This window comes from Falco biarmicus, chromosome 4 (genome assembly GCF_023638135.1).
Source record: "Falco biarmicus isolate bFalBia1 chromosome 4, bFalBia1.pri, whole genome shotgun sequence".
Lineage (NCBI taxonomy): Eukaryota > Metazoa > Chordata > Aves > Falconiformes > Falconidae > Falco > Falco biarmicus.
In genome coordinates, this window is record NC_079291.1 from 86039052 (window position 1) to 86059533 (window position 20482).

At 47.0% G+C, this 20482-nt stretch overlaps 1 protein-coding gene across 3 annotated transcripts in view; it reads left to right on the forward strand.

Annotated features, from left to right (window-relative positions):
• Positions 1-20482, forward strand: part of LMF1 (lipase maturation factor 1) — a 206399-nt gene that overhangs the window by 63317 nt on the left and 122600 nt on the right. The gene's annotated exons all lie outside the window — the stretch shown is intronic.

Consider the following 20482-nt stretch of genomic DNA (forward strand, 5'->3'; position numbering starts at 1 on the left):
GTGCCATTCACATCTCAAGCTGGCTGGAGCTGCATGTCCTCAAGCCATGGGATGGCTGTGGGGAGGTCACAGGCTCGAGGGCAGCTGCTCTCCACCTGAGGAAGGATTTCTAACAAGTTTAAAGCAGCGCTTAAAACTTAACACGCTAGCCACTTTGAGGCATGGTTTTTACAGTAGTTTTCAAGTGTCTTAAGGAATTGTTTAGGGAACACAGTTGAAGGTCGCTAACCTGCCAGAAATATCCATCTATGTTTTTTACAAATTAAATTTCCTGTCCTCTCCTTTAAGCACAGAATGATAAGCACTTTAGTAGCTGGCCTGTGTGGTTTCTTCATTATATTTTTGAGGGCAGCAAAGGTCTGAAGTTGTTAAAGATTTGTGATTGCAGTAGCACAGCACTGGCTGGCCTTTAACGACAATCATGAGGACTCGTGGGGGTGACCCGAGGGGTCCCAGTCCCTGCAGGACCCCTGTGCAGTGATTCAAGAGGATCTGAGAGTGTTTCCTGCCTTGCTGGATTAGATCCTGTGAGGTGACCTGTTAATCCTCTGACCTCGTGAAGTCCAAGAAGCAGGTTACTTTCAACAGTAGATAGACTTTGCTCTGCCTGCAGGGCTTGCGGGGAGCATGGTTGGGGGCATGTGTGTGTGTTTTTTTGGGGTGGGTTGGTTTGGTTTTGGGAGCCTCATTGTGAGTGTATTATTTGGGCCATTTATCACTGATGTCATTTTCACTGAATGTCGGTGTAGCCCCTTCATCCCTGATGGATGGAGGCTGATTCCTGCAGTCTTGATGCTTCTCAGCTTCTGAAATGCTTCGTCTCAGTCGTGATGTTGATTATAGAAAGAATTGACAATCCGTGACACTAAGTGCAGGGAAATGCAGCTAAATTTCTTAACAAGTGACATGATCACCAAGTTTGCATCCTGCTTTCCTTTTAAAGGGGAGTTTGGCTGAGCTTTGCCTTGTTCCTCCTAACTTGTAATATATACTCTGAATTATGGGACAGCTTGGGTATAAAGGAAAATCATGCTCACCAGACATCTTTGTTACTGTTATCTCTGTGCTGCTTCTTGGTTTTATCAGGAGAGTAATAATTCTCCCATTATTTTAGGAAGAGCCCTCTGCAGAAGAGATGCTGCCCCTCGAGTCCCTTGTCTGTCTGGGTCACTGGTACATAAGTAACAGCCATAGGAGAGGAAAACATGGAAAGGTCATTAAAGGGGGATCTATACAAGCAAGTGGAAATCAGTGATTGATGGTATCTTTAACATTTTGGGGCCCAAACACGTGTACATTTCCTTCTTGGCTGGGGTAATGACGCTTGCAGGCACAGGGAAGCGAGTTTGTGTGAAACCGAAGTATCTCCTGCAGCGCAGGTGCACCTGCTCACAGCCCATCTTTGATTTCTTCCCTAATCTGGGCAGGAGCTGAAGCACGTGCACAACCGTGGACTGAAGGAAGTTTTTCCCAGGGGTGGGTTGGCAATGATTCTATCTTACACGGAGAGGAAGTTTGTCATTCCCGCATGGTTTGCCAAGGACTCTCCTAGCTGGTTGGGGTAAGGCTTTCCTTGGAAAATGCCATCCTCCAAGCAAACAGCGTTCCACTGGGTCAGCTTGGGTTTTCTCACCTTGTGCTGGACTTTAGGTGGGCAGTGTCTTGTGGGGTCTGAAACGCACCTTCAATGGGCAAGCTTGTCTCTCTTTTGCAATGTGATGGCTCCCAGTGAGGACTTCAGGTTCTTACCCCAGAGCTCTCCTGTTGCCTGCAGGCAGTTTCTGTATCACAAACAGAACATGGGGGTCGATTTCACTTGTCAGCCCTCCTTTTTTTTTTTTCCATTCAGTGTAACATATTTGGGAGAGCTCTAGCAACCAGAGACTTTGCAATGAAGTCCTGGGAATTCCTACCAAAATGAATGCTGATGTGCCCATACCCGTTGTAGCCCCTCTTGTATCAGCCTGTGAAGGAACAGAAGATAAAGCCCGGTAAAGATGCTGGATGCAAAATAAATCTGACACTAAAGAAGGGAGGCTGGACTTTAAAGATGTTGTTTCCTAACTCAAATTAGCATGGTTGTTGCTATCCATCTTTCCAGAGCACATGAACAATCATCTCGAAAGCTTCCCATACCCTGTCACCCCACAGGCTTGTTTACAGCCTCCTCATTTAGAAGTGCTGGAGCAGCAATATGTCTTTATACTTTCTGCCACATAAACTGTGGAAGTCCACAGAGCTGGTGGAAGATGTCTAAGCGGCACATGAAGCTCACCGATGTACTGTGCTCCCCTGCTTTGCTGCTGCCTTTTCTTTTGTGTCTTGCTGTTTATCTCTCTCCTGCTTAGGAGGTGAATATTGCTCTTGACACTCAGCAGCATCCCCAGCATGCTCCTGCTTCCTCCTCTCTTAGTCTTAACCAGGTGTTTTCTCCTGAAGCATGTGAGCACTGTCGTCCAGCTCCGGACCGCTGTAAGGGAGTGTTGCAGTTTCCTGGCTAATTCTGCCCCCTCAAAATCATGTCCAGATCTTGCTTTAAAGTACATGCCTTCCCTGGGGGCTGGCTGGGTTTGTTTAGGGGAGATACAGCATATGAGAAATAAAATATTCCCGGAGGCGAGGAGCACAGGCAGGCTCTGCTTCTGGCGTTTGATTGGCAGCAAGTGCTGGGCTGATCTTAAATATTGCTGACTCTTTAAAAGGTGTAATTATGTGATTCAATCTATATGTTTGATGTTCCTAATAATCCATTAGTGCAGGATGTAAAGACGGATGCTTCTTAGGAACATGCAGAGGCAACAGAATAGCAGTCCCTTTGTGTGAGCAAGCAGCTTGTTAGGAAATAAGCGATGCAAACAGACATTTACAGGGCTGATTTGCCTCAGAAGCGCTCAATGACTTAATGTCTTTGCCGTCTTGCTTGCAACTCTGTCACTCTGATTTCTTGAAGCTTGGAAGGTGCAAAGTGATGTTTTGTGTTTCCACAAGGATCAAGAGGTGGGTAAGCAAAGGTGGGTGCTCAGCCCATTAACCAAACCGCGGTGACTTGCCGAAAGGAGCAGACCATGCTGTCAGGAAGGTGCTTTGCTCGGCAGTGTTGCCTGGTGGTAATTAGGTGTTTTGACATCTGCAGATACTTGGGGAGTCATCTAAGGCACGACGCTGCGCTCTCAAAGCCTCGACCCTTTCTCAAGTGTGTGTGTATATTATATATATTATATATATATATGTATTTCAGCAGTGGAGTTTGTTTTTTAGCTGCTCTGTTCCCTGTAGAGCTGTTGTTGGACTTGGTGCATTTGATGGGTTTGAGGGTGGTGGGGCTGTCTGCACGCTGCTGGTCCAGCTCCCTGGTCTGGATTGGCCTCTTCTCCGAGCCCCTCACTGCAGGCTGGGGGTCTGGAGGGGCTCCTGGCAGGATTTAGTCAAACACCAGATTTTTATAATCACTTGATCCCCAGTACTGGGACTCATTGGAGGAGTAGCTATGCTTCCTCAGTTCAGTGGAGCGCCATCTCCCCTGCACCTTGTGGCTTTTCAAAGCCAAGTCACATTCGTGCTCTGGCTGGGCTGTTGGGGGAGCTTCTGGTTTAGTTCCCAGGGCTGTGATCATATGCTGTGCTAGGTGAGGCTATGGCCTTTACCTCCGAGATGGGCAAGTTCCCTGTGGTGCTTTTGTGGTTTTTTTTTTTCTGATAGGCAGCAGCGTTGCTGATGAGCTCTTCTTTACCAGAAAACGTAATTTGTGGCTGGTACCCCATTCCACAAATGCTAGTCCTATTCTCTCTCTTTTTTTTTTTTTTTTTTTTTTTTTTTGTTTTTTTTGCAAAAGACTGGAAAGTAAGTGACAATTTTGGCAAGTTCATGTATTCACTGCAGTTACCTGCTGCAGGTGAGAACCATGTGCTTGGAGAATCCAAATACCTGCCCTGCTTGTGCTGGGGTGAGCTGGGGAGTAGCTGTGAGCTGATGAATTGCTAACACTGTGCTGCTGAAACTTTGTAGTACCTCTTAGGATCCTGAAAGTCATTAGTGATTGCATATGCAAACCATAAAATATAGTTTCTGTTTCTTCATTAGTTGAGTGTTCAAGAAACATTGCATGCATGCTTGCTCAGAAATGTGAGAATTTGATTTTTGTCGGCACCTGTGTGCATAACTATAGTAACACTGATAAAACTTAGTAACTGAAAAAACACGTGTAAAGGGATAGGGGTACAGGAATGTGATTTAACTAGATTTTGGGAAGAACCTGCAGCAAGGTTCATCCTTGAGCCCCCAGCAGCCAGCCTCGGTGGGTGAGGGGTTGCAGTGCTGGGTGTTGGGAGCATCTCCTGATATCTCTGCCCTGGGGTATTGTGTTATGTGAGCTTTGACACCCCCTGTCCAGCTTGCAGTGGGATGCCACGCTGCCTCAGGCTGCAGCTTGGTGTGCATCGAGCTGAGCTGTGACTTGCAAAGGCTGATGCTTTTGAACATTGACATGACTTTCATGATTTCATCACTGGTTTTGGGTTGCCTCTGCTCATTACACGTGGCTCCTCCAGTCTCATACTAGAGGGTTTTTTTGTCAAGAGGCAGTTAAATGTAGGGCTGTTTCCTCATATCAGCACATCTTTCTGTTGATAAAGCAGATATAAACAGGGTGTGTAACGAGTTCATATCTAACTCTTGACATAGTATCGCCTCTTCCACCTGGATATGGTGAAGTATGGTGGGAATGATTGGACAGGTCAAAGACTTACCAGGTCAAAAAGCAAAGCAACCAAAGAACCCCCTATAAAACCTGCCCCACTGCTGGGGACAGAAAATATGACTTAGGGACTGGGATGGGGAAACAGGTCCCAAGCTGAGCCAGAGGTTGAGGAAGAAACTGGGATGAGCTGTGGGAGCCCTGTCTGGCGGAGTATGCCATGCCCGTCCCAGCGAGGTGCTGGGGCTCCTTCCTGCTTGAGCGGGTTCATCGAGCGCAGAGCTGCTAAAATTGTGCGCAGCCGAGTTCAGGCCTGTCCAGCTCCATGCCAAGATCTGTCTTCGCATCATTACATCTTTGGCTTAACTGAAGAGAGCGTTAAACAGTGGGCAGCTTTGCATGGAGGAGACAGGAGTGGTTTTTACGGGGGTGCGTGATGGTGTTTGCACGTGTGCCGTCCCTCCTGCCCCACGTTATTTCAGGTTTGGAGATATTCAAAGTATGCCTGTAGGTTTTGAACAAGTGTGTATCAGCCGTGCAAGCCTGGATTGCTGCCGCAGATGAAGCTAGCGATGAAGGTTGTGCAACGGAACTCTGCCTGGAAGCGTGAGCTGCTGCTGTTTTACTGTAGCTCTTTGTGGCTACAATGGTGCAGCTGGCACTCGGAGGGCTGGTGCTAAAAGCAGCTTGGAAATGTCGTTATCTGTTTATGGCTGGTATCACTCCTGTAAAACATGAGGCACATGAAATGCCTTTAGGTCAGGTTGGTCTTCATGCCAACGAGAAGCAAGAGTTGAGATTGAGTTTTCTTGCACCAGAGCAAATGCGCGTGTCGGCTGCTTGCACGTGGCAGATGGCCACGATGCTGTTGGTGTGAGTGGTCCCTCTGGAAGTGCCCAACAGTGATGGTGTGCTGCAATTTATGTGGCTTTTCATCATCTCCATTTAAAGCTGTCTCCTGTGCCTCTTCCCTCTCTGCCTTTCTCTTTGTGGGGCACAAACGTGGAGCCTGGCAGTTCTCTGTATTACACAGAGCTGAAGGCTGGTGGTTGCTGTGTTAATAATACAGATCCCATCCCAACACGTACTTTGAGCCAGGGACATGGCAGTGGGAATATTGGTAGTCAAGAAAGTTAAATGCCTCGAGATTCCCACTCTTTTGTTCTTGCACACTTGATGCATTCTTGTTTCATGGCAGCAGAGCCATGGTCTGGGAGCAGCTAGGTACTGGGATTTGCCTGCTGTGGTCCAGGGCTCTTGGGTGCTCTTGCTCAGGGAGCGGAGCCAGTGTCGCTGGCATGGGGTGTCTCAAGACCTGGTCAACAATGAAAGGAAAACGCTTTTAGTGTGTCCTGTAGCAAATGGAGAACTGACATGTGTAGAGGAATGAAGCTGGGTTAATTAGCGTTGATAACATACAGCTGTGGGTTGGCTTCAGGGGCGGTGGGTTGGCCGATGTAGCTAAGGTGCAGCTGTGGCTGGTTCTGTTAAGGGTTGAGAACCAATGAAGGGGGAGCAGCCAAGGAAGAAGCAGAGAGAGGAAGAAGCAAGAGAAGAGAGAGTGGGCCCTGGATGAGGCGAGACGAGGAGAAGGCAGCAGAGGGACTGGCATGAAGAGTGTGTCGATATGAGGTGGTAAAAGGCCTTGTTGCAGCTTGACAGTTTGGAGAATGCTGTGACAGACATGCACTTCCCTGTTGTTCCCTGGGTTTTGGGTCGTGGACCCACTGTGAGGGACAGGACCCATCAGTGCCCCTCTGCTTGTGGGCAGTACCATGTGCCTTGGAAGTCACCTCCAGAGCTTCTCTCCACCTGCCTCTCCCACATCTCTTCTTTGGGTCCTTTTCCCATTGCTGTAACCAGGTGGAGATGCTGGTGCTGTGCGAGCAGTGGTGCTGTACGGTCACATATATATGGGTGAGCCAGTGCACATGCATCATGGCTTGTTTTGGTTGCTGATGGAGAACTGGTTGTTTTCTCAGGGGGTTCCAATAAGCATTTTACTTTGCACCAGGATGGGTTGGCAGTGCCCTGTTAGCAGAGAGCAGGAGCACTGCTGAGACATGTACGTTAGTCAAAGGACCCACTCTGTACAAATAATTATCACTACTGGAGATGCAGCAAGGAGGTGGGGAGGATTCAAGTGCTGGTAGTGTTACAGTATGCTGGGAAACTGGAAGTAAATAGGGAATTAAGGTGAAGCTTTGTCTTGGTAAGGATCACAGACATACGGAATAAGTTATCGGGGAAGGTGGCTGGAGCAGAGAGTATAAGTCTGAGACATCTTGATTAGTTTCTGGAGGAAAGGATTGAAGAGTATAGTGAAAAAGCAGGGAAACAGGATTTAAAGCACATTACCACTTTAATTTAAAAGTGCCCAAAGCAAGGAAATGCAGATTTAAAGCTGCCCATCTATCACTGGCTGATGCAGGTGTTGGGCTTGGGAGCATTCGGCGGGGTCTGTGTGCAGATGGGTCCGTGCCCCACAGGCTCCGCTCCTGGCCAGGGCCACGAGGCTTGGGCTTAAGTTGCCCAAGCTCAGGTTTGCTACAAGAAATTACATCCTTTAGTATGTGTGTTATGAAATAATATAATGGTAATATTAATTATATACATGTATTTTTATAAAATAATATGACCTTGACATCTTCCTCGTGCGATGCCCTTAAAACTGTTGCAGGGGCTGCTCCCTGCTCGCCGGGCTGATGGCACACCGGGAGCCAGGGGTGGGCTCACATGGGGAAGGGGTTTCCTTCTCCCCCTTATCTTCCAGTATTGGAGAGCCCTTCCCAGGAGTCGCCTCCCGCTCCTCCTCATGCAGGGTACGTTGTGTGGAAGGTCATGAGGGGCACAGGGGGAATTTAGGGAACCCAAAGTGCATCTTTTCAGGTTGTGATTTGTGACTTGGCGGTGCCTCCCCTTAGTGTACTTTCTGTAAACAAAATTTCTCTCTCTTCCCCCCGCACCCCACCACTTTCTGGATTTCTCTTTCTCAGTGTAGCTACAGACTGAACCCCCTGAGCTTGAGCTCTGCCTCTCTGAGCTGTTCGAGTACATCCCTGGAAGAAGCCACTGCAGAACAGAGGAGTCCCGGAGCATTTTTTGGCAGCCAGAGACTTAGAAAACAATTTAAATCCTCTGGCATTTCAAGTCTACACAAAAGATACGTTTCCCCTTTACCACTTTAAACGACCTTTTTTCCTCCTGTAAATCTTGGGAAAGAAATAGTGCAAAAAGATTTATAATAATTAGCAATCAATCCTTCCACTAAATTCTCATCATTGCTTCCTAGTACATGTTGTCCATCTTTCACACAGAGAGGTGTTTTCACAGAGAAAGGATCAATTATTTCCAGATTGTTTGTATCTCATTGGGTATTTAATCTCTTTTGAAATTATATTTTATTTTCTTTACTATTAGAAAAAATGTTTCTTTTAACCAACTGCAGTGAATTATTTTAGAAACTAGTGGTTCGTGTTAAACTCTTAATTTCTCATGGTTTTTTTTTGCTTGGATTCTGTTAAAAGTGTCATAACGTGGGTGGCATTTTAAAGGTTACTGGAAAGGGTGGGGATGTGATTAGCTAATAAGGGAGATGAACTTTCTGGCAAAAATAATGAAGAGTTTAAAGCAAACAGAATCTGGATGCCTGTAGTAAAATTGCATTATATGTAACAAAATAAAAGTTGGAATTTAGGTGATCTCTGTAAATATAAAAAAGAAGAAGAATCAAACGGATGTAGTTGTCATTTCAGTGACAAGCATGCCCTGATCCTGGGCATTATGGCTCTGAAATTGAGAATAATTATTCTAATTTGTTTTATTACATTAGCGTGGGTAGGAGGGAAGAAAGGGAGCTTTCTTTTATGGCTTTCTCATTATTCATAGGCGAGCGCGGCGGGGCCAGGCTCCCGGCTCCCGCGCCGGGGCTTCATGGGAATTTTTGGAAAATGATGTCTGCAATGTTCTGACCTTTGCCGTCCCAGCTGCAGCCCTCCTCCTCTCTGCAGGGATCCCACACTTGACTCCTTAGCAACCTCCTTTGTGCCTCTGATCTCGCTCCATTTGTCTAGTAATAGCCCTTGGCAGGAAGACTTGTTGTTCCTTCGGTGGCTGTAAAAGGCAGGGAGCCGCTAATGCCAAGGACTTTCCAAAATCCCTTTCACCCACTCCTCGCAGCGCTGTCTTCAAAGTCAATCAGATGCTGGTGCAGTCATGGTGGCTTCTCAAAGGGTCTTTCTGGTGGCTGGGGGAAAAACCAGCAACAAATACAACAAAACAAAAATCAACACCAGTGACTTCTCTTTCTGAAAAAGTGTTTTCCAGCCCGTCGCGCTGAGGTGCTTCACAGTTGCGTTTGGTGGTGACTCCAGTTCAGCTTTGGCGCTGGACCAGCCTGCGCCTGTTGCAGCAGAACAGAGATGTTCAGCTCTTCCGCGGGTGGGACCTGTCCTGTGGGCATATGGTCCTGGGGCCATACCGAAGCCCATCCCTGCTGCTGCAGTGGGGCTGGTCCACGTGAAGGTGGGTTTTTCTAGAGAATCTGTAGCCCCGTCCTATAATCTGCTTATGCTGGACCAGAACTAATGTTCTCCTGATGATGAGGAAGTGCCAGCATCTTGGCGCAGGCTTGGACCTGAGTAGGGCTGCCTCTGGGCTCTGAACTGGTGCACAAGGTACAGAATAAAGCAATTTACACAGCAGTGTCACCTGAGGACCATAAGCTTGTCATTCTCTGGCGAAGGAGGAGGTTTTCTAGCCTGTGATGTGTGTCTCTCTTCACGGACGAAGCAGGAGAGGTTTGAATTAGCGGCTGTTCATTTAACGAGAGGTTTGTATGAACATCAGGTACAGCTTTTTTTTTTTTTTAAAGCTTTTCGTTTGCTGCTGTCAGAGTTGTAGGAAAAAGTTCCCCAAAAGCCTAACATCTGTGTCCCCCCTCAAAACACCCCAGTGCGGCACATGTGGTCCGGAGCATCCTTCCTGAACCAGCTGGCAGAGCCTGCGGATGGGAGGCTGGGGGGGGCACAGGGGGTCTGGGTGACCCAGCCCAATACCATCCTCTGCCACCAGTGCGGTTTGTGGCAAGCCCTGCGCCAGAGCACTCCACAATTGACGATTTGGCCTCATAAATTATGCAAATATTGAAAAGTATGCAAACAATTTCAATAGCCATAACACGAACCTTGGGGCATAAAAGGACCATAGAAAATGTTTTGAATTTTCAAAAAGCTAGAGCCCTTGCTGTCCTTGGGAATTAATTATTGTGTCTGTTATGATGTATATAAGAAAAAAAAAAAGTCATAAAACAGTGTCATGGAGTTCAGAGGCAGTTTTACACATCCAGCAGAAGGACTGTGCCACTGCCATGTATTGCTGCTGTAGCGTCACACCCATCCAAGCATCTTTCCCCTGGTGAATAGAGCATTTAGCCATGATATTTATTACTGAGGCTGAAATAAAATCCAGATTTTTTTTCAAGATTTATCCTTTCAATTCAAATGCAGAAGCAAGATGGAGCAGGCAGGCAGGGAGCAGGCTGGGCGACCCGGTGCATAGCAGCAGGAAAACTCCAAGTGCTTTAGTGTTTCTGTTTGTGTCTAAAGACACCGTGTCGGAGCCCACAGATCTGAGCGCTTCAGGTGCCAGGGTCAGGCATGATTGAGGAGTGGCATAGCTGACTGTCCCCTTACAGCCCTGTCCTATAGCCCTTAAACAATTTTTTTTTCATTAATTTTAACTTTGTAAAGCTCTTCCCTCTTCTGTGAACTTGGGGTTCTAAATTACAGCCAGTTTGTCTTCAGCATACATAGGTACTTGTTTGGCTTTCAAAAGGTACCGAAACTGCTTCTCCTGTGGGGAGCAGAGGCTGGCAAGGGGCTGCGCGCGTGAAGTGCCAGGCACCGGTCAGGATTTCTCTGGAGTGTCTCATATTTATATTATGAGAAAAATTTAGCATTGGCCGTCATTGAGATTTTTTTCTTTTTACCCATCTTTTGTATTGTGAAGACACAGAAAGAAAGTCTTCAAATTGACTCTAAATTTATAATGCTGGTGCCCCGTACCCCACCCTGCTCACCATAGCCGATATCAATAGCGGTTTTGCAGACATAGCTTGAGTCACCAGGCTTTTTCTCGGCTTCCCGTGCTATTGGCCTGTCTGTACCATTTTTTTCAGAATTAATTTTGGGCTGAAAAAGTCTCAAAGAGTGCTTTGTTCCTCCTTGACACTCACTCCAGGGAAAAAAAAAAAAGAAAAAGAAAAAAACCGTGGAAAATCTGACATCTGCATTGTAGAGAAAAATCAATAGATAGGGAGGAATATAATTATCCCCCACTCCTGAAAGAATTTTTAAGATATTTTTTTGTAACAGTGACTCATATCGGCTTAGAGCTTGAATGACATTTTAATTATTTAGGCTTTTTTTCATTTTGAATCACCAAAGTACAGCAGCCTGAAAGGGGTACAGTTGGGCAGAGCAATCCGCGTAAGATGAAAAGGAAGGATTTGTCGTGTCGGAGTTCAGCCACTTCCCTCCCTCCGAGCGGCGTCGGAGCAGGAGCTGCATGGCTCAGGGTGTGCAGGGCAAGATGCTGCATCGCTCCGCAGCGGCGGGTGGCGGGTCACCCCGGGGTCCCTGAGTCATGTTTGCTGGCATCAAGTAAATAAGGGAAGAGTTTGTCTTCTTTGGAGATGTTTTGCTTCTTATGTGAAGTGTAAAATCCTTACGGAGTTGACTGTGATGGTGCATCTTGAACTGATGCTTGTGCTTGGGTTTGGTCGTTTGGGGAAGGGGGTCAGGGGAAAAAGTGGGTCTGGCGGAGGTGGTGGGTGAGAAGGAGCAAGGGCAATGCTGGGGATTTTGTTTGGGCATAGGCAGGTTTAATTAGAAGGGAGTCTGCTAATTGGGCAATTGGAAGAAGAGTGAACACAGGGAGGAGATGGAGAGGTCTGAAGTAAAGCTGGAGAGCAAAGACTGTGGGCAGTGCCTGTCTGTGCGGGCAGAGATGGGGTGAGAGCTTAGTGGGAGGTCTGGGGGAGCTGGGGACCTGCGTGGACCTTGTACGCAGCATCCTCCACTGGAGCGGCAGAGCTGCATCCAGGGGGGACACCCTGGACAGGCCACTCAGAGCGGGGAGGCTGGGCGTGGGTTTCTGTGCTTCTCGGTGTCCATGGTGGCTGTGACATGGACATGGTGGAAGGGCTCCTCTCTGCCTCTCCTGGGATGGACCTGCATGGTTCCCATGCTCCCAGCCTTCTGCAGATTCAGAAAGTCTGGGGCAGTTCCTGGGGGTCTGGAGGGGTGTGGGGGTGGGTCCCCTTACAGAGCCTCTGCCAGTGGTAGCAGGTACCAGGCAGTCTTCACAACTCAGTGTTCAGCTTAATCCTAATGGCAGGGGATAGGGATGATACAATAAAAAGGAGCAGCATCCAGATGTGCTCCTCTCACTGAAAAAATGCAGTTGAAAAGTGAGGACCCATTCTCATCACATGTTCGTCCTCTCTGTGTTTTAAGGCGGCGATCCTCAGCATGCTACAGTGTAAATTCAGATGTCAGGACCCTAAAATCAAGCAGCAAGCTGTCTTTGGAGGACCCAGCCAGCAGCTGAATGGCTTGCATCCCTCTTTGGTTCTGCCTCCCAGTCCTGTTACATTCCTTGTGCCACTGTGTGCCATGGCCTTAGGTTTGGGATTTCTGCCACGATTTAATCAAACTCAAGAAATGTAGAAATCAAAAGCTGTTCATAAACTTCCTCTCTGTGGCTTAATTTCCCCTGAAATCCCTTTTGTTGGATATTCTTTCAGTGATGGGGAAAGAGAGGGGGCATGTGAGGTTACTCAGTCAAGCAAGACAGGAATTGATTCAGTGGGAGTGAAGGGGTGATTTTGATTTCCACCCCCAAAGTCCCCTGGCCGCCAGTTGGCAAACCTTGCAAATGTGTTCAACAAAATACTGCATTTGAAAGAGAATTTATTAGTCATAAATAGTGAGTTTTCAGCAGGCTTACTGAGTTTTATCAATGGGACTGGTTCGGTGCCTTGCTGGCTGGGTCAAGTCTTGCAGGAGGGTGAAGTTGTGCAGTGAGGGTTTTGCTAAGAATTTGCTGGGAAATACTTTTTTTTTGTTCCCTCTGATTGCTTGTGGATCTGCTCAAGTGACTGCATCGTCATCTTTCCTTTAACACCGTAGTAAGCTATCAAAGCTAGTGATGATGCTCGAGGCAAAACGGGGTCTTGTTCTGCATAGCCGGTATCTTATTTATAGCTGACAAATAAAAGTACAGTGACAAAATCAGTCATGACACCTGCGGTGTATCCAAGGGCACACATCAGCTGAGCTTGGGAAATGCTATTTAAATATGAGTGTGAATGCATGGGCGCAAAGTGGGGCTGGCGGATGGAAAGCGCATGGGGGCTGAGCGAGGACGGCAGAGTGGCTGTGGTGATTAAAACCAGGCATTTTATTGAACACCATTAAAATAAATAAAAAAAATTTTAAAGGTCCTAAATGTAATTTTCCTTCCCCTGTGAAAAATGCTGGTGGATTTAATGCACCTTAATTGTGAGAGCCTGGGAGCCCCGGAGGTTGGTGTTTTCGAAGTACAAGCAGGTGCTGCATCTCCATCCTCCCCTGCGCTCCTCAGCCGTGCCCTAAAGGGAGCAAACTTAGTAGGGGAGAAGGTATTGAGCACATATTTCATTCTGGATGCTAATTCAATCCAGGGTGAACATTTTATAGTTCTCATGCAGACAGCAGCGCGAGGAGATTTCTGAGTGTGCAGAATGGCCTGGAGCTGCAGTCGGCTGTAAATCAATATGACAAAGATCTCAACTTTACCCTTCCCAGGCCAGGCTGTATTATTACTGGAAGGGGCTGGTGTGCACGTTGGGGCTGCCGTGAGCTCGGCCAGCAGGATCAAACCCTGGTGTCTTTGTAGCCACCGTCCCATCAGTATGAATTTAATAATTCTGGTTAGAGCTGGATTCAAAGCAAGGCCATGGAGGTGAAAGGGCAATTGCTGGTTCACTTAGCCACCTGTTTCCTTCCCTTTAGCTTATATTTAATTTGTATTGCTGAATACCTTTCCCTTCTGATATGCAGGGCTTTGAAAGTCTCTCCAGCCACCCCCAGTATGCAAACAGAGCCGGCGTTTCCGGGGGTGCTTGGTTTTTTCCTGGGGTTGTAAGCATGTGAACATGCGTTTGCCTTTGTCATTGGGAAAAGAAAATAAACTTTAGAGGCTGTTTTCCTGCTCCCTTCCCACTCAGCACACACACTTTTTAGTTTTATCTAATGATGGGAGTGAATCATAAAAAGGGAAAAGTAAAAAATGTTTTCAAAAATCCCTGTCTCCTGTTCATTAGTCTCCAAACCTTATGTCAAACTAAATGCAGAATTTGAGGTTTTAGCTGATGCTCTGCTAGCTCAGAACTAGGAAGAAACTTCTTAAATTTGTCATCTTAAAAATAAAAAGAAAAAAAATACTTCTCAAGTAATTTTGGAATTTAGAAAATGAGAAACAAGTTAGCGCACCGAGCTACCTATAGCGTATCTTTTCTGTGTTTCCCAAATTATTACATTGCCATGTTGACGATATTAGGAGCGTTACACCAAGCTGCGATAACACAAAACCATGTACACATGAGAACTGTGACTAAGAGCAGTGACTTGAACTGGCAGAGGAAGCCCCCGTGACCGGGTGCGCCTGCTTGGTGCGAGGTATTTAAAATGCAGCTGGGCTTGGTGGTGTTAGGTTTAGGGCTGGACTGGATGATCTTAAAGGCCTTATCCAACATAATTAAGCCTACAATTCCATGATGCTACAGGATACCCAGGGGGCTCAGGGCTTCGTTCTGCGTTTGTGTAGCATCCTACCCGATGGGGTCCCGGTAGGTGACACTAACTCCTCAGCGCTATTGCTGTGCAAGTAGCGAATACCCATATGCAGTGCGGTGTCGGGTGCTGTTTCAGATTGCCTGAGATCTGGAGGTTTTCTTCAATATTTCAGACTTGTGAAATGTGGTTGGTGTTTTAGAAGATAACCAATAGTAATGACATTACCAGCTGGCACGCAGCCCCTGCTGTGCGGGCAGCCTAACTTCACAAGTTTAATAAAAAGTCAGGGAGCTGAAAGCAGGATGAGAAAGACTTTCCTTTTCTTTGTGATGGTGTCATCTTGTACTCACATCTTCAAGATGCTTCAAAAAGGACCATAAAAGTGAGGATGGTTTAGTATGTTGAGATGTGGTCCAGTATTCAAAGCGGGTTACAGTGGGTGAACACTTCGCTGTCGTTTTTTATCACCCAGCAACTGGAGCTCGGTGAAGAGCTCAGCTCCTCAGTGAATGGGCTGGCAAGACCCCGATCCCTGTATGACAGCGATTTCTCAGGAGGTAACAGTGGCTGCCCTTGGAAATATTCTTCTGCTTGCTGCCTACCTGTAAGCATAGCCAACCTCTGTCAGTGCTAATTAGTGCTGAGCTAACAGGTCCATTTTGATGTTGTATCAAAACCCACGTGGTACCTAGAGAAGCTTGAATACCAGTCAGGAATTGAAGTTGCGAGTGATGGTAAGGAACCAGACTTGGCATGGAGAACACCAAACACTGGGAAATATGAAGAGGGTTCTGCAAGTGTCGCTTGTTTTCGGTTGCTTCCTGAACCTTGAACTTAATCGTCACAAAACCTAGAGACTTGTACATGTGTGTGAGAGCGCAGTTAAGCTGGAGGATGGTACAGCATGTTTGTGGTAGCAGCTGCCTGGAAGTTGCTGAACGTTCTAAATGCCTTTATATGTTCCTGGACGTTGAAGGTATCAGCCAGAACCTACTCTCAAAAAATGCCACCCAAAATTAGTGGAAAAGTCCTTTGTTAAAACCTTTCCATCCTGGTCTTTCTCACAGCCAGGCATTGCCTCCAGCACAGCCATAACACAACGAAACACCAAGTTTGTTCGTGAGTCTGTCCCACCTAAGGCTGATCCGTGGATCTCTGTTTCAGATGCTCAAACCCGAGTGCCTTGCTGCATTAGAGCCTGGAGATGGGCTGTTCCTTTTTTCTCCTTCCCTTTTTGCTGAAGCAACACTACCAGGAGGTCGCGGGAGGTGGGAGATCCAACAGCAGTGCCCTGCAAGCATGGAACAGAAATGCCGTTTTGGGGATGTGAGCCCTGCTCTCCAGAGTGCTGCAAAAAATAATAATAATAAAAAAATATTTTTCCTTTCCTTGTTCTCCATTTAATTTGTCCATATTGTTCACCTCTTGAACTCCGCTTAATATTTGCCCCCACGATACTTCTTGCAAGATGTTTGTAGCATGTATCCAAGTGACAGGAGGGTCTTCCAGGTCTGCTGGAGTCTCACGGGGTCATCCCATGCTCTGCCCCCTGGCTCCTTTTCCTTCTGGTCCCTCGTGCGTCCTCTCCTCATTCAAAAAGAGGACAGTTGGGGAACATCAGAGGTGCACTAGCTGCTGCTTGTCTTCAAGCAGGGGATGGGGATTTTTCCCTGTGCTTTGATCTGTGGTATGGCAGCGTAATCTGCTACAGCTGTGGTGTCCAGGCCAGTTCAATATACATGGAGAAATCTTGAAAATGGATTGGGAATTGTTAGCAGACTGAGAGAAATCCAGTGAATGTGAAACTCCAGCAGATGTGGGAATCCTCGCTTCCTCCCTTCCTCCTTCTGTCCTCCTGTGCTCACTTGGATTTCTCAAATGAAGTTTGCATCTTCAAGACACCAGGAACTGACTTCCAAAAACATCAGCAGAAGCCAGATAATTTGGGGAGAGTGTGTAAAACCAGAGTCCATCCCAGCATGGAGCAGCATGGTATGTCAGAGCTCGCTGGTGTATGCATGCCCAGGGATCCACAGCTCCTCACGGCAGGGTTATTTAACAAGCCACCATGGTTCGCTCTCCTTTCATCGTCGTCCTCAGCAGAGATGAAGCTGCAGAGCAGATAGGTTTTCATGCACTGCATGCTCTTGTTTCTTGGTACGAATTCGTTTGAAAACTGGAAATCTCACATGCCAGTGTGGGAGTGGAAGTGGACTTGAAGACAGCAGCAGTGTAAAGAAGACTTGAAACGCCCCCTAATTATGAGTGTGGGCGTTTTCTGTGCTGGAAAACAGATTTGATATTAAGAGCTTTAAGTGACTTTCTTGTTTGAAAGCTTTATAGTAAACAAAATGTGATTAACTGCCTTAGTGACTCATTGCAGGAAAGATTTTGATTTTCAGTATGCTGCTTTTCTGTCATATACTTGTTTTAATCATCCCTGCTGAGTAATAGAGCTTGATAACAGCTTGGGCAAGGTAGGAGGGAAGGTCATCAAGATAGCTGTCCTTTTTTAATATTCCAGCATTCTTGCACAGAGCCTTTCTTAGCATTTGTCCTGCCACTGACAGGCACATCCTGTGAGATGCTATCAACGTATCCTGTAATTTTAGAAAAGGTTCGAGGGGCAGAGCAAGCTGCGGATGATTCAGAAAGGGGGAGATGAAGCCGTGCTGTTGGCAGCGAGTCTGTCTTGTCCCTGCCTCCCCTGCTCCAGTCCTTGCAGAGTGATGGAAAAGAGAGTGACAGAATCTGCTGAATAACTCGCTAAAGAGTAAAACTGCAGAGCAGCCACTGGTACCCACCGCTCTGCTTTCCCGTCCTGCAAGTCGCGATTTATACACTTTGCATCCATTGTGATTTTACCCGTGCCTTTTGGACCAGCTCTGCTTGGGTTTTTTTTGTGAGTGGTGCTGGTGGGGGGTGGCCCTTTCATGGTGATGCCGAGATGGAGACCTCCTGGGCCGAGGTATTTCTTGGTCTAAGCTCCTGGTGTAGAACCTTCTCAGCCATGTGTGGAGCCACCCCCCAGCCGTTCCCACTGCAGCCTGTGTAAGACGACAGCATGTGTGAGGTTTGAGGGTGCCTCTTTTCTCCAGAGGCTGCTGCCAGGTTCAGTGCTTAGGCTTTAGTGTAGCTCTCGGGGAGTTTGCCAGGTCTGAAGGCCAGCAGGGATGTGCTGGGTACCAGCATCCCGCAGGCCACCTGCTTTCCAGGGATGGAGTGTGCATTATGCTGCGGTGGTACCCTTCCTTCTTCCTGTGTTGTGCAGAGCCGTGTGAGACGCTGCAGAAACCTTTGCCTTATTGCTATCTACCTTATCAAACGCTTCTGTAAAATAATGGTTACCCTTTACTGTATCTCCTTGTTCTTCCTTGCTGGTTATGGTGGCATTGATTTGTTCTTTTGCATCTCTGGCATTTGCCTCTGTGAGGTGATGCTTTTCCTGCAGCTGATGGTTGATGCTTGTGGTGCCCATGCTGTCTGTCTGGCGTTTTCTTCATTGACCACAGGATGTTATTGTGTACAAATGGGGGGGACTTTCATCCTGCTCCGTGAGATGTGCCATGGAGGAGTTTGGGCTTTTACTGCTTTAACCAGGTTTGCCAGGTTTGTTCTTAGCTAAAAATGCAGGATGTAAATTGTCTGGGTTCACAGATTTTGAAAATGTGTAATAGTTTCTGTTTACTGTCCTCTTTCAGTTAGCATTGGCGTGAAAAAGGTTTCAATTTTTAATGACTAGGGAAAAAAAAGGAAAAATAATTTGGAACAGCAGATGGGGTGAAATCTGCTTGAACTCAGCAATGTGCCTGATAACAGGTATGATTTAAGGCTGTAAATGGCCCTATTGAAGGCTGCTGGGGTCGCCCCTATTCACAAAGGCATGCACATCTAGATATTACCTGGTATACGGCTCAGACCAAGAAGGCTGCCTATTTCCTATTAATTTACCTGCCAAATGAGCTTGTAACTATTTTTGTGGATCTTTGTTTGCTTAAGAAAGTCTATCTTGGGTTAAGCCCAAAGTCCAGCTAACTTCTTACATTGTCTCTAATAGCAGCCATTAACAGATGCTTGGGGAGGAATATAAAACATAAAGTGATCTTCTGGGGCAGGGGGCAGCTCCTGGCACCCAGGTGGTTTAGGGGCTCCCCAGGGAGGAGGTTGTGTTCAGCCTGTCCTCTGGGAATGTGTCTAATTCCTTTTGAACACATTTGTACTTTGTCTCTCATAAAGTAAATTATTTGCTGTCTGGAAAAGTACGTCTTTTGTTAGTTTCTAAACCAGCTACTGGATGCTTCCACCAGGTTGCCTTTATGCCTTGTTTCAGGAGAAGCGGCCAATGATCGTTCCCATTTGGCCCCTTCTGTGCTAGTTGGGAGTTACTGGACTCAGCTCTGAGCTCTGTTTCCCACACCCAGCACCCTGGGCTCTAAGGCATTGTACAGCCCATATGTACAGCCCATATGTACAGCCCGGGAGCAGGGCAGCTGTGGATAGTTACTTAGGAGGTCTGGACAGTTTTGGGGGGTCTTTAACTAGAATTTTGAATTTTTCTTGAGCTCCAAACCTGCTAAACTTTGTGTAATGTTGCAAGATCCTCATGGTTCCCTTCCAGCTTGAGATCTGTGATTCTAAGTGAAGATTATTTTTAGCAATCTGGATAAAACCAATAGGCCAGGATGTGCCATAGTGCTGGAATCTTCTCTTCCTCCAAGTTCTTAGATTTTAGCACTGAAAGGTCACTGGTTGCTTCTGGAAAACCCTCCCTACTGCAAATGTAAAGAAGTTTCAGGATGCTCCTGGTATAGCTGGTAATGGGTCCTTACAGAAACTCCCTGTATTTTTTCTACTAAGGAAAGCAGGAACGTTATAATTAGGGGCAATGTCAGAGGTAGGCAAATACCCCCTAATTGTATGCAGATGATAGAGCTGGTTCAAGCTTTTGACTAGTGAAGCTTTCCTCAATTTGGGATATTGTGATCCTAATCAGGGACCTTTCTGTGTCAGGCTGAACCCGCATACCTCCAGGCTGGCACGGCTTGATTGCAAGGCTTCCTGCTAGCAGGCTCGTCCCTGGCCAGGTGTCCTTTCTGCTGTGGACGACTGATTCCTTTCTACTCTTCATCACTAAGGCAAAGAAATTTAATCCCAATATTACTGCCAGCCCTGGAATGGACCCACTGATTTGGAAATTTCACCCTTTTGTTGCCCTGAAATATCAATGCACAGCAACTGCTGATACCTGCTTATTTCATTGCCAACCTCTAACCTAAGGTGAAGTAGACCTGTCATTAGCACATTCATCTGTGTTTAGATCTGTCAGCTTCCTTCCCCTTCTCCTCTTTTGTTTCTCTAATTACTTTGATTGCATCTCTGTATCCAGCTCAGGGCTGGTGAGGCTGCGGGGTCCTCATCCCAGTCTGTGTCACTGTTTCCTCTTCCGCAGGCAGCAGGGGTGGCTTTGCCAGAGGGAGACATTTGGGTCTGGATTTCAAAATTGTGAATGCAGCTGTGTTTAGGTCTGCAGGTAACTTTTCAGTCTGTTGTACAGAGTCGTCCCAGTGGCAGAGGCTGCTTTTTCCTATTGCTCCTCTGTGCCCCCCTGCCTCATACCCAGCAATGCTGGAAGCTGGTACTGGGAGCCCCATGCTGTGCCTAGCTGCTCTGCAGAGCTCGGGTGCGGGTAAAGCATCTTCCAGTGCCCTTTTAAGTGACATCGCATATTCCACAAGGATTTTCTGTCAGATTTTCAGTAAGCAGGTAGTAGAAGGAGTCACGTTGGAGCTCTCATGGCTTTACATTTCCTCTGGGACAGCGACTGGGCCTGGGGTCAGATGTGCTGTGGGTCTCCTGGGGGTTGTTCTGCGCTTCCCTGCCCTTACAGGCTCTCCCTGTAGTGTAACTAGATTGTTTGGCATATTGAGATAATACCTTGACATACAAGATA